Genomic DNA, 27,985 nt, shown 5'->3' with positions numbered 1-27,985 from the left:
ATCCTTCGCTGAGCAGTTCTGCCAGGGAGCAGTCCAACCGTGTGTTGGGACTCTTATCTGATATACTTCCTTTTAATGCAAAAAAAAAAAGAAAAAAAAGAAATACAGCTATGAGGTGGACCTCACTTCATTCCATTCATTCATCTATAGCTCCCAAATAGTTATGGCATTGCTAGGTACTGTGGATACAAAAATGAGTAAGGCAGAGCTCTTTCCCCAGAGAACTTATAATTCAGTAAATAGAATAGATAAGCTTAAAAATGCATGTGTAAATTCAGTGATAGACAAAATACATTCCTCAAAGGTAGGCCTGATCAATCATGAGTAGTGGAGAGAATCAGGAATGGAAGATGATAGCTTTGGTTTTTGACAGTATTGAGCTTGAAGTGCTTATGTGACATCCATGTGGAGCTGTTGCACAGGTAGGTGGCATTACAAGCATGGCATTCAAGACATGATCCTCCCCTGGTAACATAGATGTGAGATTCACCAGGTGAAGAAGATATTTGAAGCTGTGTAAAAAAAAAGAAGGTTAATGGCAGCAATATTTAAGGGATATGAGAGAGGGAAAAAGGAGTCTGCAGAAGAGGGAAGCAATAGTCAGCAACCTCAGAAAGAGCATGAGTTGGGGACAACATTTCGGAAGCCAAAGAAGGATATTTACAAAGAGGAGAGTGGTCACCAGTCAGGTATTGCCAAGAGGTCAATACCAAGGCATGAGGAAGAGTCCATCAGTTTCAGTGCTGAGGCATAGGTGATTGTTGTTCGAGCAGATAGAGCAGAATATGGGGGCAGAAGCCAGACTGGAGAGCCATTGCACAGTAAGGAAGTTCAGATGGTGACTGCAAAGTATTTGTCAAGGATTATGACTATGAATAGAAGAATAGCAACAAGAGAGAAGCCAGAGGAGCATGGCTAAAAAATATCCTTCATATTTTAAAAATGTGAGAGACATAAGAATGTATAAATGCTGAGAAATCAGTAGAGTGGAAGAGATGGAAGACACATGAGAGAAAAGAGCTGATGATAGAACAGGGTCCCAGAGAGACCGGAAAAGATGCTTTCATGTGTCACATTTCACACGTGGGGTTGGGCAAGGGAGCCATTCAAAGGGATACACAGGAGCTCACAGATACCAAGCATCACAGATGCTCTTAAGAAATCTGTTGAGCCTCTTTCAATCTTACAGTGTGTAGAGACTTTGGCAAATGTGATGAATTTATTTCTTAGTTCATATTAGCAAATAAGAAAAATGTTCCCCTGAGTGCTGCAGAAGCAGTTCCAAATATTCATTCCCTTAACTAGAACAAATCTCTTTGGTTCTTCTCTCTGCCGAGATCACTTAACTGCTGCACTGAGGACGTTCAGCCTCCCTCACGTCACTGATCGTCTAAAATGAGCTTCAGCTGCATCTTGAGCCGAGCTGAGACTGTCTTTGCAGTTCTTCAGTCAGACTGAAAATCGGGTCATCACCACAGTTATTTATTAAGTGCTCAAACCTCTCTGATGTTTTTCTCCTACCAAAGAACTGTAATTTATGTCCCAAACAAATGCCATGCAAATTCTAACGATCACAAATAATTTTGTTCTCTCTTTAAAATAAAATCCTTAAGCGTTTGACCGGCTGGCCAGCACTAGTGCATATGACTTAACCAAGGGCTGATTTAATTTGCAGAAGTATTTAATATCTCTAGAGTGTGGTAAGCAAATGCCTTCTAAATGGAGCAGGATGCTCTATTCTTGTGGATCAATAATATTATAATGGGAAGTGAAGATTATTTATATTATTGTGCTCTCTAGAGGGTAAACTGTTTTCCTTAGAGCCAGGTATCTGTAATTGGAGGGTCTTGTGACATAGGAGTACAGTGCTTGGGACAGTTAGGGCTTTGGCTCATGTTGTTTTCTGGGCTGAAATACTGCTGCTTTAGCTTGAAATCCAGAAGTGTCTCTTTCTGGGACTCTGTCTTTGAAACCTACAGAATGGGGGAGGTATTCCTCCTGTGATCTCACATCTCACCTGCACACACAGACAACATAGATGATGCAGTGAAACTGATGCATTACTATGTCTGCACCATCCAACTAGATTGTTTCACTGACTATTACACCACCTGGTCAGAGTCCAGGCTCCAGTTTCTAGCAGCCATTTAATAAAATGTATTGAATGGTGAAATGAACAAATGTGTCCAAATCTTGTCATTTTGATTTGGAAAGTTACGAAAATAATCTGCCTAAAATAGTGAGGGCTAACTTCCCACTCTGATGGGTTTTCTGAAACTTAAAAGCCATGATTCTCTCAGGACAGTTTATACCAGAAGACTTCCTATACTCTTGTATCCTCAGACAATCTTATATTCTCAGAACACCTGGCAGGGTGGTTTCTTGGTTAGTTTTCTCTTTCTCGTTTTCAAACTTTCTTAGCTTTTTATGCCTTCCCCCCCACCCCCTTTTTGGCATTTGCCACAATCTGAGATATAATAGTGCTACTTAAAAAAAATCATCCAATAAATATTTTTTAAAAAGACCCCCCCAATAAAAAGTTACAAAAGATCATCCTATTTTCTTGCTGGCTTGTAATTTACTTAAAGGAAGGGATTGCATTTATTACCTCCAAAAGTGCTTAACACTGCATTTTGCTTATTGGTAGTGATTAATAAATATTTTCATATTGAACTTCATCAGCAACTATGACTTAAATGGGGCAGCAAAATGCTAAGGGGCTTTGGTGCAGTGGTGATGGTTTATGGTGTGGAAGTGGGACCAATGGATGATGCTAATCACCACTGAGTAGTGACCCCTCACATCAGCGCACTCGCTCTTGGGCTCTGACAAAGCCGAGAGCATCGGCCCTAGCCTCCTGCTTGCCAAATCCAGGTAATGACTGAGCTAATTCGTATCCCAATTGCCAGCCAGTCATTTGCTAAGTAGAACAACACTGTGGTGAGAGAAACTCAACCAAATGGTAAGAATCTATAGGGAGAATCAGGTGCTTTCTAAACTAACACTCTTTGTAGGAAAATAAACCCCAATATTGCTTAAATAATAGGATTCCATTCACAGTTGAGGTTTCTCAGGGTGCTGGCATTGTATGAGACACAGTGAAGTAGCATTGAATGAAATATGTGAGAAATTTGTAGTTTGCTATGACAAAACATACCGATTACAGCCAAATAGATAATCTTATCTAAGCATGTAAGATTAAATAGTCAAATATCTACATATACAAAAAATGGATGGGACAAAGTTCATTCAAAGTCAGTGCTAGATATTGCCTTCGTCACATTATGGTCTTCAGTGTATATAAATCAACATGGAGTGCAGTCCACGGCCACAGTTGGATTTCAGCATTGCTTAAAAGATAGCTTAAAATGCATTATCTTTTCACTTACTAAAAAAATGAATCAGTCATCTTATAAAACTGTTCACCACCCATAGTATTTATGAAGCAGAACAAAATAACCTTTTATTTGTAAGTGGACTAAGAATACAAAGATAAACATGTTAGCAGCACATCGTTTATCACACTTAATAAATTACGGTGATTTAGAGAACTGTGGATTGGAAAACATTTCCTGCCAAACACTAATTTTTTTTTTTTTTGCGGTACGCGGGCCTCTCACTGTTGTGGTCTCTCCCATTGCGGAGCACAGGCTCCGGACGCGCAGGCTCAGTGGCCATGGCTCACGGGCGTAGCCGCTCCGTGGCATGTGGGATCTTCCCAGACCGGGACACGAACCCGTGTCCCCTGCATTGGCAGGCGGACTCTCAACCACTGTGCCACCCGGGAAGCCCAAGCATCTTTTTATTTGCTTATTAGCCAACTGTATATCTTCTTTGGAGAAATGCCTATTCAGTCCTTTCTCCATTTTTTAATTAGGTTGTTTTTGCTGCTGTTATTGAGTTGTAGTTCTTCCTTATATATAGGATATTAACCTATTTTTTCATTTCATTGCCTGTGCTTTTGCTGTTATATTCAAGAGATTTATTGCCAAATCCAACATCATGAAGATATTCCCCCATGTTTTAAGTTTTTATAGTGTTAGCTCTTACACTGAAGTCACTGAGCCATTTGAGTTAATTTTTTACATGAACTAAGAGTACAACTTTCATTCTTTTGCAATGTAGATTTCCAGTTTTCCCAACATTATTTCTTGAAAAGATTGTATTTTCTCCATTGAATGGTCTTGGCACCCTTGTAAAAAAATCATTTAATGATATATATTTTTTTTTCCTTTCAGTAATTTGAATGTATTATGCCAGTTCCTTTTGTCCTATAATGTTTCCACTGAAAAATCAGCTCTTAGTCTTATGGTAGTTCCCTTGTATGTAACTAGTTGTTTTTCTCTTGCTGCTAAGATACTCTCTTTAACTTCTGACATTTTAATTATAATGTTTTGGTGTGGGTTTCTTTGGGATCATCTTGTTTGGGACTCTCTGTGCTTCCTTGAGTCAGATGTCTTTTTGTCACCAGATTAGGGAAGGTTTCAGCCATTATTTCTTCAGATAGGTTTTCTGTCCCTTTCTCTCTTTTCTCCTTCTCTACCTATAATTCAAGTGTTCATATTCTTGATGTTATTCCAGAAGTCTCTTAAACTATCCTAATTTTTTTTTCCTTTCTGCTGTTCTAATTGGGATAATTCCACTACCCGGTCTTCCAGATCACTGATTCATCCTCTGCATCCTCTAATCTGCTGTTGATTCCTTCTAGGGTATTTTTCATTTCAGTTACTATATTATTCAGTTCTGATTGGTTCTTTTTTATATTTTCTTTGTTAAAGTTCTCACTGAGTTCACCCATTCTTCTCCAGAGTTCAGTGAATATCTTTATGACTATTTCTTTGAACACTTTATCTGATAAATTAACCTGTCTCTGTTTCATTTAGTTATTTTTCTGAGGTTTTGTCTTGTTCTTTCATTGGAAGGTATTCCTTTGTCTCCTCATTTAGTCTAAATCTCTGTGTTTGTTTCTCTTTATTAGGTATGTAAAGTATGTTCCTTGGTCTTGAAAGAGTGGTCTTAAATAAATGGTGTCCTGTAGGGCCCAGTAGTGCTGCCCCCCTGGTCACGAGAGACAGATGCTCCAGGGGTATCCCTCCCCTGTGTGCCCTCTTATTGTGGTCGGGCTACAATTGTTGTGGGTGCACTGGTATGCGGAGTTGGTCCCCATCCAGTGCCTTGGTCCCTACAAGAGGCCTGACCATGACTGCTGCAGGTGCACTGGTGGACAGGGTTGGCCCGAGCCCAGCTGGCTGCAAGGCCTGGCCACTACTATTATGGGCATGCTGGCATTTGAGACTGGTCTCCAGAGTGGGAGCTGCTTTGGAGGGATGCCAGGGCTGGCCGAGGCCTCCTTCCAGATGTGTGTGGGGGGGGGGTAGGAGACTCTTTGAAGGGGCCAGCTGTTTTGGGCATGTTGAACAGGGCTGGTTCTCAGGGGAGTGCCAGGGCGGGGTGCCTGGTGTTAGCTAGTTTGATGGATGATGACAGAAATGGTACCCTCCAGCACCCACCCAGCCAGCTAGGCACCATAAAAAAAATGATGCCCACTAGCAATTCTATCCCCAGAGAAAGTTCCGCTAGATCCCTACCCCTCCAGCATGTGCTTTACATCTAGTCAGTGAAACTCATTCTCATCTGACTCAGTTGCTTTTCAAGCTGCTGCCTCTGTGCTCAGACTCAGAGTGAGTGAGAGTGAGCCCTTCAAGAGCAGTGTTTTGGTTTCCCACAGCCTTCTCTTCTCCCGGACATAAGCCCCACTGTTTTTAAAGCCAGATGTTATGGGGGCTCATCTTCCCAGTGCTGGTTCTTTAGGCTGGGGAGCCCAAAGTGGGCTCAATTTCCTCACTCCTCAGGGGGCACCCCTGTGGTTATGATATCCCTCCCATTTAGGGGTCACCACACTGAAGGTGTAGGTTCTGATGAGACCACATATCTGCCCCTCCTACTATCTTGGTGTTGCCTTTTCTTTATATCCTTATTTATTAAGAATCTGTTCCGCTAATATTCAGGTCATTCTTAGAGGTAGTTGTTCTATATGTAGTTTTGGTTTGGGAGGAGGTGAGCTCAGGATTTTCCTACTCCACCATCTTGATCTGGACCTCCTTTATTTGTGTGCTTCAATCAAAAGGACAGATTATAATAAGTACTCATTAGTAACTATTATTTTTATCTTCTCACCAGATTTTGGCTCATCCACATGACCAGTTCCAAATTCAGGCAATGACATTTAAAGTGAACTGATTTAACCCTTTGGCAAATGGGACAGGCTTGTAAGAAGAAAAGAAAATCTTATTTTACTACCTACATTTCTACCTACACTGTGCTGGATCTATATAATTGATTCTTTCACATTGGCTGTTTACAACTTGATTGGTTCTTTGTTACCAACATTAGTGACAAAACCCAGAACAATGTGGCCTACAAATATTGAACTCGGTAGTGTTATGAAATGTAATTCACATCAAGCAACAATGCAGCAGTTCAACAACAAACCCATTAGTGGGCTGAGGAAGGAAAATGCCACAGAGAAAAAACCGTTTGAGTGACGGGGCAAATTCTTCTAGGTCAACTCCATCTGGAAAATATGCTTTCTCTGCTTAACATCCGGGGTGCCATAAAAAATTTTCAGGTCAGCTGTATAAATTTGGTAATGAACTAGCACAGCCAGGTGACTTTTATATGAATGAAATTTATATAAAAATGGGCTTTAACCATTTAGTACTTCTCGGATTCCCCAGTTTGGGGAAATAAATAAGACCAAAAATAGAGGTAAGGATGGCAAAAACAAGAGAAATTGAAGTACAGGTGTTTAAATTGTGTGGTTGATATTGAAAATCTAATGATTCTTTGGATAGTTACGTGGACAGAAACTAAAAACTGTTATTCTCTTTGACCCCAGAAAATGACAAAACAAGTTTCCTGACCTCAAAAAATATCACAAGCAGTAATGCATGTCCATGTTCTAACTCATTAGCAGGGAAGGTAAACGGAATTTGTTTTAAGAAATTTTGCTTTTTCTAATATAGGAATAAGAACAGATTATTTCTACTACCACTGGTGTTATTTAAGTAATTAGCTTCTGAAAGAAAATAGTTCTGGTTTGCATTTTCCAAGTTCCACTGAAAGGGGCTTTGTGTATTATAGTAATTGTTCTATAAGCATACATTTAAAGAAAAGTGCTATGGGAAATTTGATGAAAATGGGCTTTAAGCTTTCTTTGGACCCCATGACTTAAGCTTTTTTTTAAAAAACAGGGCAATGTACAGAAACCTGAGGCTGTAAAGTGGCATTTCCGCCCATCTAAATTCATGTTGAGTATAAAGCACTGGTAGAGTCTGAAATGAGGAACAGACAGTCACTTAGCACATATTGCAGAAATATCCCATAAAGATGTAAGAGTCTGCATTAATCATCTGAGGGGGACAATGGGTGACCTTTTCTAATAAGAACTGGAGCATCTAAAGTGAACATTAAATTTCACTGCAGCCCTATTTGCTGTCTATCTGTGGCATTCATCACTGCCGAAATGTAAATGTCCTCAGACTGTTGGAATCTGACAGTCATACTTCCTAGAGAGGGAATGTTCTGAAGAGCCCAGAAAGCTTGTTCACCCCCCAAGTTTGGCAACCTTAGGGCCGTTATGGCTTCGTTTCTCTTTCATTATGAAAGCAGAGCAGCTGTTGAGCGAGCAAGGTTAAAAAACCTTGGAAAAATATTAAAGTTAATTTGTTTTTAGCGCTTTCCTAAACCCAGAAGTTGGAAGATTATTTTATATGGACCCATTAGTCTTTCAATAGTTGAATCTGCAGAGCTGCTTATAAGATTTACTCTTTGTGTTTTAAGTAGGTATTCTCAAGGGTGGGCATCTGTTTAACTGGCATATGGAGTCACTAGGGGCCAATGGGTTGGCCTAGAAAGTGCTTTGGACTAATGACCTGTTCAGAGACTGGAGAGTCATGAAACCTCAGCACAAGTCCTGACATTGAAAAGCCTTTGAAATTAACTGGTGAACAGAGTCGATGTTTTTAAAGAATTAAAGCAACTAGGTGGAGAGAGAAAAAGTAAGTATAAAAGGTTATTTGAGTGAATTCAAACCCTTAAAATAAAATCTGTAAATCTAAGTCAACCAAATTTGAGCAGGTAGTACGGAAAGACAATGCGAAAGGCCATAAGATCTGTCACGTCTACTTCTTAGGTACCCAAGGCTACATGGTCTTCTCTGAACCTCAGTTTCTTCATCTTGAGATTGTTATAATGAGTGTGGCCTGCAGATTTAATTTGGAGATTAAATATTTGTAATAGATAAGATCATAAGATTAAATATAATAAAGCCCTAGAATCTCACCTTTGTGTAGTTGGTGAGCTACACAAATGCTGTTGAGGGCTGTACAAATCGTCCGAGGGAGCTGCATTTTCCAGAAACTCTAAGGGGCTTTCAGATAGAAAAAAATAGAGCAATTTTAAGACTTAAAGAATTAACTCTTAAATGGTAAAATTTTTGGATTATGACAGAGAGACAATAAATAAGTTTTTTTAGGAGACCTGCCCACTGCTCTTCAAAACATACTAGTTTGGGTTAAATATTCTGAATTTCAGTTCTAGCCTAAATGCTCTAATTTCCCTTATTGTGGGCCCTGAGCAGTATCACCTGTTTCTAGATCGGGGTCTAGGAGCTCAGTGGGTAATGGACTGAGGCCAAGGTTGTTGGTATAGCAATCAAAGAGTTGAAGCTGAAGGTCAGTTCAGAAGGCATGGCTGGATCTAAGTTTAAGAAAGTTGAGATCTGAAGGGACAGAAGTCCTGGAGCAGTAAGGGTCAAAGCGCTCTGTTGAGAGGCCTACCTCCGAAGTCAGGAAACCAGTAGGAAACTGGGCTTGGCCTGAAATTGTCACCAGCCTAATGTGGGCTGTTTGAGGCTAGTTTCCCTCCCTACCCTCCAGTCCCTGAATGTCCTGAGACACTTTGCTAAAGGCAGAGTGGTCGGGTGTACCAGGACTGCAAGATTTTACAGGGTCCTGTCTGGTGACACTCCTCTGTCTTGATCAGGGCATGTGGTGGCATCAGCACACAGAGCAGTCAGCACAGTGTCTGTCACATAATGTGAATTCAGGAATCTCATTATTCTCAGGATGAGAATGACTGGAGAGACTTAGGATAACTTCCAGGCATCTGAGCACGCCTGTGTCTGGGCATCCTGCAAGGTCATGAAGAGGCCATTGCTGAGTGCTCAGTACAGAGTGTCCTAAGGGATTTCCAGAAGGATCTGTAGTAGTGGGAAATTGATTATTTCCTTTTAAGTATATGATAGGAAAGCAAGTATACTTAAAATATTTTGATTTATTTTGATACTTGCGTTTAAGCTCAATGAGCTGAGAGAGTAAAGCGGAACAATTACAAAAAATTAAAAACTAAGTGAGGACGTGACATATTTGAAATTGGGGACCAATGATAGAGGTACTCTGCCTTTCCTGGTTCACAGACTTGCTTTTAGTTGCTTTAACTCATCTAATGCTCTCACTTTAAGCCTGTGAAGTTGAGACCGTTAACACTTCCATTAAACGGAGTTTAAATAATTTGTCCAAGGTCCTGGAGCAAAGTCAGGTCTCACACCCCCAGGCTCTTCAGCTCTGGAGTCCACATTCTAAATCCCTGCGCCAAGCTCCCTTTTACTTATGTCTCCATTCTTAATGCCACTTAAGTTTCCACAGAATAGAACGTTGCCATCCTGCTTTGCTTCATCAGCATTCCCAGGAAAACATAAAAACCACCTTTGTTAACTGGAAGTGAACATGACTAACATTGACAAATACAATCTGCTCTCAGCTTGCTGGAATCAACTCATGTAAATCAGACATTACCACAGTGTCTCTAAAAGGAACTCATTCATTAACTTAACAAGTCCTCATTGAATGCCCACTACATGGCAGGCATTAAGCTAGATATCTATATAGGGGTGTGTGTTGTGGTAAAGGCCATTTAATAGTCTCATCTGACTCTGAAAAAAACAACGTGATATCTTAAAGTTGAAATATTCTGAATTATCAGGTGTCAAACTCACACTGAAGGTAAACTTTAGGGTACCAAACTCCAGGCATCAGGAAACTGCCTACCTCTACCTTCAAAAGGAACCAGCAAAAAACAAAACAAAACAAAACAATATATATATTGTTTATATATATATATATAAATAAATATATATATATGTTTAGCTATTGTGTACAAATAATGCAGGCACACTCTTTTAAAAGAAAAATTGATCAACCCAATTTCAGACGAGGTATGAGGAATGTTAAAATTAAATTCCTGCCTTTCTGATATTTCCACTTTGGAAATAGCACTACTGGAAGGAAAGGGGGAGCATTTAAAAAGAAAAGAATGATTTGATACGAATCAGTCAGCAAACAAGTGTAGAAGCATGACGAGAGTTTTGGTCAAAGGTTTTCTGCACCGTGCTTTCCATGACCTCTGAAAGCAGAGTATTAGACAATTGGTTGGAGAAAGAGTGAAGGTTGCAGTTCTATTATATAGTAATTTCATGTCAAAAGGAATTAATTATCCATTCTCTTTGTGCTCTTGATAGTTGTGGTCAATGAATTTATCTGACACTGAAAATTAATGCCTGCCTTATATTCTGTGTGAAATAATGATGCTGTGCTCACTGAGTTGTCAAGGCAAGCTGTTACCTTCACTGAGAAATCTATCTGAAGTTTAGCTTTTCCAAAAAAATCTAAAAATCTAGATGTTTTATCCATCAACCCTACTTTCTATTCAGCAATGAGGTTCTCTGCACCTAGCCAAAAGACCAACCTTATCTTGAGTTTTATTCCCAGGTGAAACATAGCATGTGGCACCTTGAGAACAGCAAAATTTAGAACAACAAGAAGAAACTGATGAATGGGCCATGCTATCTCAGGTAGAATAATACAGAATATTGCCTTCAGGAATTTAGGAGGTGCAAAACTCAAATACTGTTCAAGTGATTAACACAAGACAGACACACACATCAATGGTTAGTTGAATCTTAAAATGGACTTAAGGTGTTTTTTGGGGGGGCAGGTAGGCTTATCTGCAAAATGTAGATAACGGCATCCTTGAACAATGTCAGAGATCGATGAGGTAATATATGTAAAATGAAATTGATTGTTCCAGGAAAAAAACCCCAAACTCATCTAAAGGCTCATCTAAGTATTCTGGATGTCAATTTTTACCTGATCTTATTGTTAATGAAGTAAGTTAGTGCCATTAAGAAAAAAAAAAGTCAACATTAAATAGCAAGTCCTTCATTTGAGAGATGCAAAGTGATTTTTGGCTAGAATCTAGAAAGAATCTAAGTTGATGTCTTTCCTAAAGCAGATAAGCATTCCATTTAAGAGTTTGAAATATATTGACTGTACTTTGTTTCTACTTTGCCTTTGTTTTGTTTCTGTTGGGAAAACACACAGCTGAACTATATCCTCTTGGATAATGATAAGAACAATCATTATTTAATACATTCTTGATAATCAACATCTATGTAGAATACAAAGCTTCAAGTAGCAAGTCGGATATTTGCATCTTCTTTTTTTATTCATGTCTACAAAGGACCTTTTAAAAAATATATATATATATATATATATCTCCAAATATTCTTGGATAGCATAGCTTAAAAGTGTATTAAAATCTTTTAAAAGACAGTTATTACTTTTCAAGAGGCCTGATTGTCTCCTGTTTGCATTATGCATTTAAAAAATCTTTTACACAAGTTGCTACTTCACTAATGACAGATTGGCAAGGGATCAAGGGAGCTAATAAGGGCATGCAGATTTTCCTTTACAAAATTCTGTTGTAATGTTAATAAAAGAGGCAAAGTTACAGTGTCAGTCGAAGAACTGTTTTCTTTTCCAGACACTTGTTCTTAATGATGAGTTATACTTGAGGAAGACAAATACTATTCTTTCCTGAAGAACTCATTTTTTCCCCCATGATGGCATTTTGAAGTTTATGATTTGTCACAACTCTCAGCAGGAAGTATAATGGCCAAGCATGGCTTAACGTGTCATTTATTCAAGTAACGTGGTCTCAGTTCTGCGGGTGACAAAACTTCTCAGTCTCTAGTTTGCCCTTGGCCACCATTTTAGTCAATGATTACAATGAAAGAATGAAGTTTGGACTTTCAGAGTTGCTTTATTTTGGCTGAAGTTCAGAGTGACCTTGCTCCATCCTGCAGGAATAAAAATTATATGTCATCCAGTAAGAAGAACAACATCACCATCACCAAGTACCTTAATTACTTTTCCATATATGGAAGGTAGCTGATACTCTAAAGAGATCCCTTGCCATGTATAGTGAAAGTTCCCCAGGAAAAATGTACATATGATATAAATAGATAAGTTCCCAGATATTTTTGAGAAGCGTAGCCCAAATTGTAAACCCTGCTGTAAAGAAAATAGTAGCTTTACAGAAATGAGGGATGAGTCCAGAAATTTGCATGAGTATGTGTTGGGCCTTTAGGACCGGGTATCTTCATGGGCAGCTGAATGTGGCTTATATGACTGGAAATAAAGTCACCAGACTTGAGTTCCTGCTGCTTAGAAGAAAAGCCACTAGGAAGGAGCTTTCCCCAACAATGAGCTATTTGACACAAATCCTCTGCCTTGGTTTTATGGGTTTTGTGCATCACTTCTTTTCATTTTGTCCTCCTAACTTTTCTCTTAAGTCATACTGTATCGTCCAAAGACCACATGCATCCTTCAACCTCAATTTCAAATGCTCCAGTTTGAAATGTTAACAGTATCCAATTTTTCCCAAGTATCGTATTCCAGGTCTGTGTAAAAATTAAAAACCTGAAGTCTCGTCAAAATACTCCTGAAAAAATCTCTTAAATTTTTTTTTTTTTTTTTTTTTTTGCGGTATGCGGGCCTCTCACTGCTGTAGCCTCTCCTATTGTGGAGCGCAGGCTCTGGACGCGCAGGCTCAGCGGCCATGGCTCACGGGCCCAGCTGCTCTGTGGCATGTGGGATCTTCCCGGACCGGGGCACGAACCTGCGTCCCCTGCATCGGCAGGCGGACTCTCAACCACTGCGCCACCAGGGAAGCCCTCTCTTAAATATTTGATGAAGAAGATTGCAATAACTTGATTTTGTATATATAATCTGCAGACATCTTGAAACATTCTTCTATTAGTCAGTGTTTCTCTTTGCCCCACAACTAATTATTTAATGCTTTTCTCCAGGATTTAAACAAGTCATCATCACCCACATTGCCTGGGCATCTTGATAGAAGGTCAGAAAACCCTTAAAATCATTCATACATTTCTTTCATATGTTTCATCAATGTACAAACACCTTTTTAAATCTTGGTTACCTTAATTCCTTGCAGTACACAGTCACTTGAATGGAATTTCAGAGGAAACTGTCTATACCACTTAAAATGCTTTATTTCTCAAACTTTTATTATATATTTATTATATACTTTATGAAATAGTAACAACTTCTCATTTAATTTAAATTTTGAACACTAACCCATACAAAATGGTATGGTCTTTCCCAACTTTGGTTTGTCAAATTATAGGGGAACTAGCCCAGTTAAAACAGTAATTTGTTTCTTGTGGAATTAAAGGAAATCTCTGTGGGTCCCAGCATCATCTGTTGAACAAGCAAATTAATATAGTGGAAAAAGCATAGGGGTCAGATTACCTGGATTCAGTTAAGTCCTGGCTCTGCCTTCCAAACAACCTGAGGTTGAATTCATTACCCTGTCCTGAGGCTTATTTTTCACATTTTAATAATTATGATAATAATATTATCAAGTCCATAGGATTATTGGGAAGTTGAATAAGATATTGCATTAAAAAATCACTTGTATGAAAAAGTACCATACAAATATTGTTCTTATTGTTTTTGTGTTTTTCTGAAAAATGTGCAGTTTGGAGAATAAAGCAATGTAGTGAGTGTGAATAATTATATCCAAAATGTTTTCTTCCCATGAATTGCCTTATCAGAGAACAATTTAGAAAGAGCCTCTAAGGAATGGCGAAGTCTCTTCTAGTACCTGTGTTTCCTTCTTGTACACACCTAGTTCCCAGGTATTTCTGTAAAGTATGTTTGAGTTTGTTTGTTAGGTTTTCAAGAAGGGACTTGGATAAGGGTGGAGGGGTGCTTTTTATATTTCCGAATATATGGTCCTTGAAGTGACCAGGACGTCCTAACTGAATTATATCTCACTGGCCTTTAATCTACCACTTTCTCTCCTATTTTCTTATTTCTGCATAAGTGGAACATCTACTGCAGTATATAACAGAGACCTGAGAAGGATGGCTATGGGAATTAGAGCATGAAGTCTCTAATCCCACCCATTTTATTCTCTACATCAGAGTGATACTTCCTAATCATGTACCTGGGGATACATAATATTTGTGATCCCTTTTTTTAAACACATGTATAATCATCACCCCTGTTGTGAAATCACCATTCTTTTCCATGTGCCTATGTCAACTGAAACCACATTCACTAAAGTCACCATTGGCTGACTCATGGCTTAACCCTGAAACCTGGCTTCAGGTTTCCTCAGAACACTGGATAAGTTGATCATGTCCTTCTTTCACAGGCTTACCTTCACTTGTCTCTTAATTCCTAGCATTTTCTCTTAGAGTCAGTCTTCAATCTTCTTTTCTCATTGCAGATGTCAACATGCAATGAGATCATCATCTCCCAAGGCTTCAGGTGGCACTTATGCAATGATAACTTCCAAATACTGGTCTCCAGACATTTGCCTGTATTTCCCTTGTTCAGTAGGCACCTACAAATCAAGCATAGTGCTAAAATTCAAGCCTCATTTTCTTTCTAAAAAAAGAAAGAAAAAAAGAAAGAAAGAAAAAGAAAGAAAGAAAAGAAAGTTGCCATTTCTCCTATAATTCCTGTTTCAGTTAGTTATATCACTTTTCACTGAATCTGGTAAGACAGAAAACATAAGGAAATCTTAGACTCTTCTATGCTCCTTTATCCTCCATAACAAGTTAGTCAGCAAGACTTGTCAATTGCCTTTTCAAAATGTCTCTTTAATCCATCCATTCTTTTCACCAGCACTGCCCACGTTCTAGTATAGGTCCTCATCAGCCGCTTAATTGTTAAATCTAACACCTACTGGCCTCTTCTTCCTTCCATCCTCCTTCCATACATCCACACAAACAGTTGATTGAAAATGAGATCCAGCTATGTCATTCTTTCTCTGCTTAAAAACAAAAAACTTAACTAAATAAAAACCCAATAAATAAAAACTCAAAGACTGTCTTTATTAACAACTTATTCTCAGCATGTCTGTGCAGATTCATATGTCTCTAGGATTTTATGCATTTTCTTTCTGGTATATGGCATATGGTTGTCTTTTCTACTTACTCTTCAAGACTTTGCTCAAATGAATCTCTTCGTAACTCTCTAGTGAATCCCTTCTTTTTTAAAAATTTATTTTATTGACGTATAGTTGATTTACAATGTTGTGTAAATTTCTGCTGTACAGCAAAGTGATTCAGTTATATATACCTTCTTTTTCATATTCTTTTCCACTATGGTTTATCACAGGATATTGAATATAGTTCCCTGTGCTATACAGTAGGACTTTGTTGTTTCTCCATCCTATATATAATGGTTTGCATCTGCTAACCTCAAACTTCCAATCCATCCCCACCCTCTCCCCTTGGCAACCACAAGTCCGTTCTCTATGTCTGTGGCTCTGTTTCTCTTTCATAGATAAGTTCATTTGTGTCATATTCTGGATTCCAAGTAGAAATGATATCATATGGTATTTGTCTTTCTCTTTCTGATTTACCTCACTTAGTATGATAATTTCTAGGTCCATCCATGTTGCTGCAAATACACATTATTTCATTCTTTTTTATGGCTGATACTCCATTGTATATATGGACCACAAGTGAATCCCGTCTTGTCCAATGCTCTCTTAGCACTTTGAACATGCCTCTGTAACAGTGATGGTGGCTATATTTTTTCTTAAGCAAAAATGGGAACATGTAGCCTTACAACTGTGATTGTGCTTATTCATAGAACATGACAGAATATTTGAAGTAGATCATGTCTCAAGATATCTAGTAAGAATGGCCACTGGAAAGATGATATGTATCATATTCAAATAAAGAGAAGTGTAGTATTATTTTTTCCCATGTCTGTCTCCCCAGTTAGACTGTGAGCTTCTCTGCCATCACAGTGACTAAGACTTACTTGGGTAGCAATTTTCCCAGAGTTGCTCAGAGTTGGTACATTATAGATGCTCAGTAAAAGTCTGTTAAGAAATGATTGATGTATTCATAAGTGAAAAAGTGAATACTTTGTCTCAGTTGTTTATGAAAGTGTGCTAATTTCAGGGTTTGAGTCCTTATATGCCCGATATCATTTGACTTGGGGATAAAACTCAATTCTTTTTCATAAACTACCCCAGGTGCCATCAAACTTTCAACAGTTTCTCTTTTCTCATCAAGCTTAGCTGTGGCTTTGCTTCTTATTCCCCAGAAGAATGGAGAAGAAAACTTCTCTACTCTCTCAACATTGTATCTACCAACCTGCTTACATTTTTGTGCCTGGCTCCCCCTTCCTTCAGGATGAAACGGACTTTGATGCACTATTCAGTGCCTTCATTAGGACACTAGGTACCAACTCCTCTTGGCTCTTCAAGGACAATGCTCCTGCCATCATCCTCTCTGTCACATGTGTCATAAGTTATTCTCTTTCTCCTGGATAATTCCCTTCACCATATAAAGATGCTAAAATATCTCCTTAAAATAAACCAACAACAGGGCTTCCCTAGTGGCGCAGTGGTTGAGAGTCTGCCTGCCGATGCAGGGGACACGGGTTCGTGCCCCGGTCCGGGAGGATCCCACATGCCGCGGAGCGGCTGGGCCTGTGAGCCATGGCCGCTGAGCCTGCACGTCTGGAGCCTGTGCTCCACAACGGGAGAGACCACAACAGTGAGAGGCCTGCGTACCGAAAAAAAACCCCAAAACCCCCCCAAAAAACAAAAACCAACACAACTTACTCTTTTCCATGTGTCTCAAGAGGTAATGCTCTCTTTTTAAATTTCCCTTTTCAGCAGAGCTCATTCAAAGAATTGTCTATACTCAAGGCTTCTTCTTCCTCCACTTCTCTCTTGATTTCACTCTAATCAATTTTTCCTCTCCAGCAATCCAGTAAAACCTCTCTGGTCAACATCAAGTATGATTTCTATGCTGCCATTTGAAGTCATTTTGGGTTTCCTCTCACTCTATTTATATTATTCAGCAAAGGTTCACTCTACATTTTTGAAACATTTTCTTCACTTGGACACTGGGCTACCCTTCTCTCTCGAGTCTCTCCTTTCCTTTCCTAGATCCTTTATTGGTTCTACTGTATCCACCAGATTTCAGACACTGGAACACCTGAGGGCTCAAGCCTCCATGTCTTCTCTGCCTGCACTCACTCCATTGATGATTTTATCCATTCTCATTGCAATAGTTCCACAGGTAAACTAATGACTCCCAAATTCATACCTCTGTCCCTGACCTTATTCCTGAACTTCAGATACATTTGTGCAGTTGCCTACGTGAGATTTCACTGGCACGTCTCATAGGCCTCTTAGGTGTTCAGAATCGAGCTCTGCCTCTCTGTCAGGGTCAGATCTGCTCTGCCTAAAGTCTTCCCATGTCAGTTATTGTCAACTCCATTCTCCATTGTTCAAACCAAAACCCATGGAGGCATCTTTAGACAAGTTATTCCCACCTTTACACCATTGCAGCGGCATCCTAGTTTGTCTCTCTGCTTCCATCTTCATCCTCCTTTGGTCTTTTCCTAACACGACAGCCACAGTGATCTTTTAAAATATAAGTGGGATCATATCATTCCTCTGTTCAAAACCTTTAATGCCTTCTTGTTTTACTCAGAGTAAACACCCAAATTCTTCCTCTGGCCCCAAGGCCTTCTAGGGTCTTTCTCCTCTAGACCTGTGAAGCCATGATCACCTGCTACCCTCCTTCCCTCACCCCTCAGCTCTAACCCATTGGCCTCCTTCCTGTGTCTGGAACATGCCAAGGATGCTGTGGTCTCAGGGCCTTGGTACATTTTGTTCTTTGTCCAGAAATCTTTTTCCTCATATCCATATTGCTTTTTTCTCCACTTTCTTCAGATCTCTGTTTATTTATCAATTTATCCTAGAGGTCTTCTACCACAACTTCATGTAAGTAACACACTCATTCTGTATCTCTTTACCCTACTTCCTAGTACTTATTACCTTAGGAATAGCAATTTGATATTTAAGTCCAATTTATAGTATTAGAACATAAGCTCCAGTGAGGGCTAGGACTTATCTGGTTTTATTTGTTGATAGTTTCTTTGGACTTAGGTAAGTACTAGGAACAAAAAATATAGAATAGAAAATAACAACAAATACTGAATAGAAAAATGGTTAACATTGTGCATATATAACTAAGCAAGATTTTTAAGGAAAGAAAAGTTATCACAGTTTCTGACAAACTACTCAAAATGACTGAAGGTTATTTCAATAATCTGAAGAGGGCAGCACATGGCATTTCACCTCACATTTTATTCAGAAATAAACGTTAATAGTACTTTAATTTTTAGCTAAGGCAGTGGCTCCACAAGGACAAGTAAGCACCTGAAAAAGAGAAGAGGATTAAAATTAGTGAGACTGGAAAACCAAGAGGAACTTAATGGCTAAATCAGTGTCACTATTTGATCTTGGCCTCTGATCAACGTGTACCTGCCAGTTGACCCCAAGGAGATCATTAGGACAGTGTTTACTTTTGCTCCCACTCTTCTAAATGCTAGTGATGGTCATGCATAGACTGAAAGGTGGGGAGTTTATAGCTGGGAATTGGTTCTTATTGCAAGTAGAGTGGAATGAACCTGACATTAACTGGGCCAGTGGTTTTCAACCATTTTTCCCCCAGAGTGAGATACCTGCCAGGTAACATTTCCCTGAGCTATGTCCTCACATCACTCACTTGAGTTTGCTGCCTAGGTAGTATAGCCCATGGGTTCTGTGCAATTTTGAATTGCTACCTAAATGTCCCTACCCCAGAACAATTTCTCCCATCCATTTTTACACTCACATGAGGCTGGGAACTGTTTTCTAGATGAAACCTGCCATTTTTCAGATAACACATCTGAGGCTTACAGAGAATAAGCAACTCACCCAGGATTATGGAGAGTAGAGATCTCAGATATCAGAGACTAGGAGACCTAAGAGATTAAGGAAGACATCTTCCTGGCCTGAGGTTTATTTCTGTCTTAGTGAGAGACTAAATATACAAACAGACAATGGCAAGACCATATATAAAAGTAAAATCCTGACCTACAACCTGCAGCAAAGAGCCCAGGAAGCCAGGCTGCTCTCCATAGTAACCAGTCTAAGAGGTCAGACTGCTATCTGTAGGAGCCAGTCCAGGAGGCCAAACATAGCCATGTGACAGTTGGTCCAAAATGGCTAAGACATGATTAATCACTGACAGCTTCCCTAACCTTTGCCCTCTTTTCCAACTTAGGACCAACCCGAGAACCCCAAATATGCACACCTGACCAATCACATAGGATGCTCCACTTCTATCTAGGTCAGCTGCAGTGTCCCCATGCCAACAGCCTCCAATCAGGGCACACCTGAAGTCACCCCTGCTTCCATGAGAAGGCTTTCCCATGTCTCTGCCTGCGTTTAATTAATTTTCTGCCAAACACAAGTGATGGCGGCTGTAGAAAGCTGTAGAAAGCTCTGAATAAACAGCTTCTTCTTGCTCTCATGTTCATGAACTTACTTATTTTCACAGGTCTCATGATGTCCCACAGAGACACAGTTGGCACTGCCCATTGCTGCAGACCCCAGCTTTGGACCATAGCTCCCCGAGAAGACAGAGAGGCCCCTTGTGCCTCACTGCACACAGCTTGTCGAGTCCACGCTGATATGGTAAGTCAGCATTGGGTCTGAACTCTGCTGTCTTTGCCTTGAATTTCTCAGCTATTTATTCTCAGTTTGGTACCCAGGTTTTGTTATGAGTTCCCACTTGGTTGGCATCCTTGGTAGAATCAGGCTTTTTCATCCCTTTTGCTCTCTTTTTTGTTACTGTTTTATGTTGTCCTGTCTAACAGTGTTTTTTGGTTATGAAAGGAGAATCATAGGGTAGAAGACAGGCAGAGGCTCTCAAAGTCTGTTGTTAGAGCTGACCTCACACGCTGGTGAGTGTGTGGTTCTCTAGACTGTCATCTACTTGGACAAACTTTGCTGTGGGTCACCTGTACATCCTAACCATGTCTTTGTAAATGAAGACTAAATTCTCTTGAATTCCTACCGCAGTGCTGTATTACACAATATTAAATGGCTTTGTCGTCCATATTTCCATGATTCCATAATGTGTAATGCGTTTATTACTGTCAAAAAATTTTATTATTCGTTGTGTTCTAATGTTCTCTGCCAGAGCTCCTGGCAGAGAAATTTGGCTTACTTGGCAAATTCATCCAAGGCTGGTTCTGGGCGTTTTTTGGTTCTGTCAAAGTGCTTTGCCTTGTATATGATAGACATTTGTAGATGTTTGTTTTTCCCAAATGGGAAAAAAACAGAGAAGGGGGAAGACAACTACAAAACATCAAGCCAATACCTATATATTTATTTGATCTTACTCCATGAGGTAGATCTTGTTATCTGTGTTTTAAACGTGAGTAAAAGGGAGATTGGAAAGATTCAGCAATTTGACCAAATAACACAGCTAGTTAGTAATGGACTCCAGATGTACAAAGCTAGTCTGTCTAGCCCCAAAGCCTATATATCCTTTCTGCTTTGCCACATTATCCCTCAAAGCATAAACACAATCACAGTTTGAAATCTGCAGTAGAATTCAGTGAAATTATGTTAATACAAAAATATTTAAAGAATCACATTCTGGAGGGAGGCTTTTGCTTGAGGTGGACGAAACCTGGGATCTTCGTTGCTAGAGCACTTACTGGAGTTCTGGCTGATAAAGTAGGAATCCTGCACAGCCTGCTTCCCTAGTTAATGAAGTGTGTGCTGCCCTCTACTGGCACCGAGGAAACACTACATCATGCTTTGTGTTGGTTCAGCAAGGTGAAGGATGTAAAGATTCAATTCTGCTTCCCATTATCAGAGATTTCCAGTGGGTCTGGATTCTTTCTATTGTATTTTCCCCTCGAATACACGTATCGACTTCAGTTTCTTTCTTTGCCAATCTCATCTGGTTATGTCACTCCTGTTAATATGTTTAAGATTTAGTAAAGGCACCTAGAAAAACTAAAGCTATATCTGCATTAATGGAAATCCAGGAGATTAGAAATTGACATGCGTGCTAGATCAAGGATGCATTAGTCCTTGTTATTTACTGTTAATATTGCCCTAGATGATAGGTGACTCGTATGTAAACTTTTGAATCCATTATTCTTTCTTGTGCTATGTAAAACAGACGATTGATTCTCAATAAGGCAATTTTAATATTCACCCATTCATTTAATCATTCATTTATTAAACCAACACTCGTGAAAGTCTATTTTGTGCCACGATGCTAGCGGTGAGGAGGTATAAGTAGGAATAAGCATCCTACAGTTCAACGGTGAAGATGGGCATGCGAACAGATAATTGCAGTGCAGTTTAAATAGTGCTGTGATCTTTCCAGAGTGCCGTGTGTTCTCAGGAAGAATGACTAATCTTCCCATGAGTGTGACAGAGTGCTGTGTGTTCTCAGGAAGCATGATTAATCTTATGGATGAGGGTGTGCTTACACTCCAAGATGGGGAAGAGTTTACACGATGGATAACAAAAGAGGGGTGTTTCAAGTCGAGGAAATCTCATGTCAGAGGTGTGAGGATAGGGAAAAGCGGAAGACAAAGCCGGAACACCCAGTTCCATATGTTGACATGAAGAGTATTCAGGGAGTGTGTGAATGAAGTCTGGGATGTAAAGAGAACAGAGTTATGAAGGCGTTAACTTCTCCACTAAGAGTATGGACTGTGTGTTATATGCATTACATATACAGAGAAAGAGGGTGGGAAACTATTGAGAGATGATATTTTAAATCCATGATTCTTGTTGTGGTTCTGTCTTGTTCAGTATAGAATGAAAAATTTGGCTACTGTAAGGGAATTGACGTGGATACCAATTTTACTTTGAAAAATGCATATCCTATGTGGTATTTTCTGAAATCTTCTGACCGATGGCTTAATAACTAAGTGGATAACTACTGAATTCCACTCGACGCTGTATTCTGTAACCATATATAGGCTCTTAAATATCAATGTGAATTTGAGAGTAAGACTTTGAATAAGAAATAAAAACAACCTTCCTTCTCCAATATCCACCATTCACCCCCCTTCAGAGAACAAAATTCTCCACCCTAATTTGTTGGTATGCAACAAGTTTCTGCCTACATTTTTTTTTAACATCATTTTTGGAGTATAATTGCTTTACAGTGGTGTGTTAGTTTCTGCTTTATAACAAAGTGAATCAGTTATACATATACATATGTTCCCATATCTCTTCCCTCTTGCGTCTCCCTCCCTCCCACCCTCCCTATCCCACCCCTCTAGGTGGTCACAAAGCACCGAGCTGATCTCCCTCTGCTATGCGGCTGCTTCCTAGGCCATGGGTTGGTAGTGACTGCATTCCTCACTGAAGGCTGTGGGCACCATTGTGGTGGTCCTCTCCTATAGCTAGAGTCTCATTCTGTTCTGGTAACTGGTAATCCCCTCTCCTTGAGCACAGGTAGAATCTGTGATTTGTTTCTAACCAGCACAACATTGCAAAGGTAATGATGAGATGTCACTCCCTTGATTAGGTTGTATTGTACAAGGCTCTGTTGGCCTTGAAAAAGCCAACAGTCCAATTGTGAACTGCATGGAGAGGGTTACATGGCAGAGAACTATGGTTGACCTCTAGAGCCTTAGGGTAGCCTCCAGTCAGCATGAAAATGGGACCTCAGTCCTCCAACCATAAGGATATAAATTCTGCCAACAACCCAAGGGTGCTTGGGAAGGAATCTTTCCTTTGTTCAAGCCTCTGATGAGACCACAGCCACAACCAACACCTCAACTGTAAAACTGGTGAGATCTTAAGCAGAGGACCCAGGCAAACTGTGCCCAGAATCCTGATCCACAGAAACTATGAGATAATACATGTGTGTTGTTTTAAGCCACCAAGTCTGTGTTATTTATTATGCAGCAATAGAAAACTAATACAAGTCCCTTCATTAATGTTCTTTTGAGGGTGACATCTGATTCTTTCCAGGACACTAAATAAGACAGGTAGACCACGAGTTGGTTATTATTTTCTGTAAAAGGTCCAGATAATAAATATTTTAAGCTTTGCAGGCCATAAATAATGTCTGTTGTGTATTCTTTCTCTCTTACAGTTACTTCCAAATATTTTAAAATGTAATAAACATTCTTAGCTCATGGGGTATACGAAAACAAGTGGTCTGCTACATTTGACTCATGGACTTTAGTTTGCTGGCCCCTGTGTTTGACAAATGTACGGTACTGTGAGATGAGTATGTTATATATTTATCGTACTGCTATATATTCATCAAAACTTATTTCCTGTACTTCCTGAGCACAAATCTAGACAACATTTCCCAGCACATGAAGTATGTGTGTAACCATGTGTCTGAATTCTGTTCAGTGGAATGAGGGTGAAAGTGACGTAAAGGAGTTCCAGGTCTGGTCATACAAACATCTTGTGCAATTTTCCACGCTTGCTGACTCTCCATCCTCTGGCTGGAGTGAAGGCTCCAAAGTTCTCGTGGATGGAAGTGCCACAAGGTGGGGGGACCTTGAGTCCCCACCTCTCATCATGGAAGACTGCCTACAGAACACTGTGTTTAACTATTACATGTATGAGAAATAAACTGTTGTTGGTTAAGCCACTGAGATTTGGGGATCCATTCCTTTGTGTATATCTCAAAGCTGACAGTACCAAGGAGGAGCTTTTTCTATTCATATTTTCAGAAGAGAATGTCCCAGAGATCTATTCAGTCACATCAGTAAGGGAAACACTCCTGGTCTGTGGAAATCAGTAAGAGTAGGAAAGACCCAGAGTTAGACTACGACTCAGGTTAATGGGAAAAAATCCACATCCAAAGACCGTCGGGTCCTGCACCCTTGTTATGACTTTATGGTCCCCTCTGTTTCTGAGACAGAGCTCTCCTCTCTACGAGGCTCCCACCCAGAGAGACTTCCCAAATCTCTGGAAACACATTTGCTGTACCATGGCGGAGCAAGAGGCCATCACAATATCCTCCCTGTCCTGGCACCCACTTCACATACTGGCTACTCCAGCTTGCTTTTTACCGTGGAACCTCAGCCTTTCACATTTCTAACAACCTCTCCCTGAAGAGCTACTATTGAATGGTATATAAGCACCCCTATAAAATGGATATGAATCTTTAAATTTATTTAAATCTCATTCCTTTAGACCCTTTGAAAGGTGGTTCCTATTCAACAAAATAATTTCTCATGCAGGGAAATTCTTGTACTCTCTTTGATCAATTCAGTTGGAATACAGTAGTGGGTTTCTTTCCTGGGCTTGTCTTTGCCCTGTAATGCAAAATGACTTAGTGGTTTGTGGGCTTCTTCTGCAGCTTTTGGCTCAGCTATTGACAACCATGCCCTTAGGGGGTTTGAAATCAATAGGAATAGAATAAAAGGGCACAGTGCTTTTACACATGGATTATTGCAGCATATATCGATTTATCGTGAACTTCATCAATATGGATGATTGCCTTAAGGTACCACATTGTCTTTAGTATTCATCGATTTAAAGCCTTCAAAGAATTCAAATGCCAAGCATATTAAAGGAGCATGTCTGGAACCCAGATATTCAAATAAAAAAGAGTCAATAGAAAGAGACAAAAGTTTCCTAAATAATTAATTACTAAGATCATTGCTAAAGTAACAGTCCTCTCCTCTCCTTTCCTCTCCTCTTCTTCTTCTCTCTCTCTCTCCCTCTCCCCCCCCCCCGCCCCCTCTCCCTCTCCCTAGAGGACTGTCTCTGACACAAACGCAAGGGATAAAGCCAAGGCACTGCTTGTCCAGTAACACTAGGTGGCAGCAGTGGGTTTTGAGCCAAAGCACTCTCCCTTTTCCAATGGGCAAAGTCACCATGATTAAGAACCAACCAGCTAATTGATGAATAACTAGATTTTGGTTACATATGAAGACATGGATTTCCTTTTAGTACCTTTTTTAAAACAAATAAAATATGTCCAAATATTATCAGTGGGTGAGAAAACAAATTTGCCATACAAGGGGGTATCAGGAATGTTGTGATTACAGTCTATGAAAACTGAATAAAACACACATAAAATTAGAAGCCTTCCTCTTGCAGAAAATAAATTAGTCCTTTAGGAGAAGTAATGGGTTCACAGAAGACTTGTATTTAAAACATTGGCAATTACTACCAGCTAGACAGTTCTTAGCACTTTGTAATTTGAAAGGGACTGACTTGTCAGTGTATGATTGATATTTGAAAGGTAACTTGAACTTTTGTTGATTTATTTTCTGTAATGCTACTCAGTATTTTTAAAGCTCCGGTGTAAATATCTTTTAACACAAGAGAAACCTATTAATCCTTCTGGAAAGAATTAAATTGTGTGTCAGTTTTTGAATCAAGAAATAATACAAGATTAACAATCTGACCTTAGTGTGGCATGTTGAGTCAAGAAATAAAGATCGGGTACATTCTCAGATTCTCACAAGGTTTTACTCAGCATTTATCTGAATAACTGAAAGCAAGTTCAGAGTAATGTTGCCAACAGATGCAGGATGATGTGATGGAAGTCTGGGCAGAGTGTGAATTTTGGTTCTAGCTCTACCTCTAATTTATTTTCTGACCTTGAGTCAATAATGTAGCAACCCTAGATGCCAAGTGTTCATTTTTAAATATGTAAAGTGTATCTGTTGTTCTAGATGATTTCTTCTACATTCTCATCTGGTTTTATGATCGACAGATTACAATTCCTTTGCCCAGTGATCACTTGGTATATGTATTTGGCATATAATGTGAAAAACGTGTGTGTGTGTGTGTGTGTGTGCACGTGTGCGCGTATGTTAGAGGATTGACCCTGGTTTTAAACTCACAGTGAAAACAACATAGCTAATAATTGTTGCTTCTTGTGCAGCACTATATTATGTATTTATTAATTCACTTCACAAATAGCTCTTGAGAACATTGTGCAAATGTGTACAGTCTTGTATCCAGGAGAAGGAAAGGGGGACGATAACAGGTGATTTTGTGACAGCTACAGAGCATTATTTGTATTTTTCATCCTCATTTTCTTTACTCTCACCTACAGGATGCAAATCAAGCACGCTTACGTGAAATCTACCATAGGGAATGATTTCACTTAAGTCATTACGTCTTGGCTTAGCCTCCACAGAGATCAAGCACTCCTGATTCTGCTAAAATGGAAAATGGCCTCAAGGCTCAGAGAGACAAAGCTGATGAAATTGAATCTATTTAGTGTTTATTACACAGACTGGACTCAAGACATTTCCAAACATGATGGGCTCAATGTGGCAACTTTCAGGTCTTCCTTAATTAGAAATATGTGTTAGTTAGGAGAATAACCCCACTGTCCAGTTAGATCATGGTTATGACATGTCATGAAAGAAAGGATGGAAGGACTGGAGTTTATGAGTCCATGGGGGACTTAGAGTTCCAGTCTGACAACTAACATTTATTGAGCATCTACCGTGTTCCAAGCTCTGTTCTATCATTAGCACCTCATTTAATCTTCCTATAGGAATACGACATTTACATGATCAGTGTTTAATACAGATGAGGAAGCTAAGCTGATGGAAGGTTAAGAAACTTGCCCAAGGTAATAAGTGGCAGAACCAGGAATCAAATCTAGAAAGTCTTGGACCTGAGCCCAAGTTCTAAACTATCACTTAGGTAGTTGGTCTCAGAGCTGAGTCTTCTGCTGTGGAAGCCTCAGGAAGCAAAGTGATAGGCCTTCGTTGAAGAATGAGTGCAATCAACACGTAGCAGTTGCCTTATGGGTTTGCCAACCTCAGCCTTACTTTGGAAGAATTAGAGCATTAATACCCAATGAGAACAATCAATTTACAAGAATTCTTGCGGCAGGCTTCTCTGACACCGTCAGTTGGAAGGCTTCTCACTCTTTGGTCAATACCACTTGCTTTGAAAACAAAAACCTCAACAGTTTTGAAGGACTGTGTTGTTATTTTAGAATATGTCACATGAAAAGCTGTTTCATCATTTTCTCTGCCAAAGAATTACGTTCCATCTCCCTTGATTGTTCATGTCTCTTATTACTAATGTGTCCATCCGTCAGTTGATCAATGCTGCTCAGGAAGCTTCTGTTCCTCTCCTGTTACTGATACACCAGAGAGGAGCACAGAGAGTTAAAACTGGCATAAACTGTCACTATTAATATTTGCTTTCCCCAATGCTACCTGGTTAAATGTGCAAAAAAGAATAAATTAAATTGGTCGGCTTCTGACAGCATACATATTCCATGACTGTCAATGGGTTACACTATTTGTAATTCTCAAAGGTGCAGGAGAGAGTAGTAACAAATTTCCAATTAATGGAGAGGTGCAGACCCATGGGAGACCATGTCATTTGACCACTGATCTCTTTATTGAGGACAGGACCATCTCTTTGGCTTTCATGTACTGTAGAAGTACTTTTTTCCTTACCTCAACCAAAAGCTGAATATCACCAGGGATGATCATTTAATTTCACATTTTATTAAAACACTTAATGCAAAGCCAAGTTATAACTGAAGGTAAAGCACAGAACCTGGCGTAAGAAGCTCTTCTTCAGAACATAGTAATGAGAGAATTACCACATTAATCTATGTGTAAAAGCCCTTTAGAGATTTTCATGCCTCCCGTGGTTCCATTTTCCATGGAAATGTGGAGTCAGAAGAGCTTCAAACAAAATTATTCATCGTTAAACATTTCACTTTTACAGGTACTGCTCTGTCAAGATG

This window comes from Mesoplodon mirus (genome assembly GCF_964341445.2).
Source record: "Mesoplodon mirus genome assembly, chromosome: 13".
In the NCBI taxonomy this organism is placed as follows: Eukaryota; Metazoa; Chordata; class Mammalia; order Artiodactyla; family Ziphiidae; genus Mesoplodon; species Mesoplodon mirus.
Note: the sequence above shows the minus strand (reverse complement) of the source record.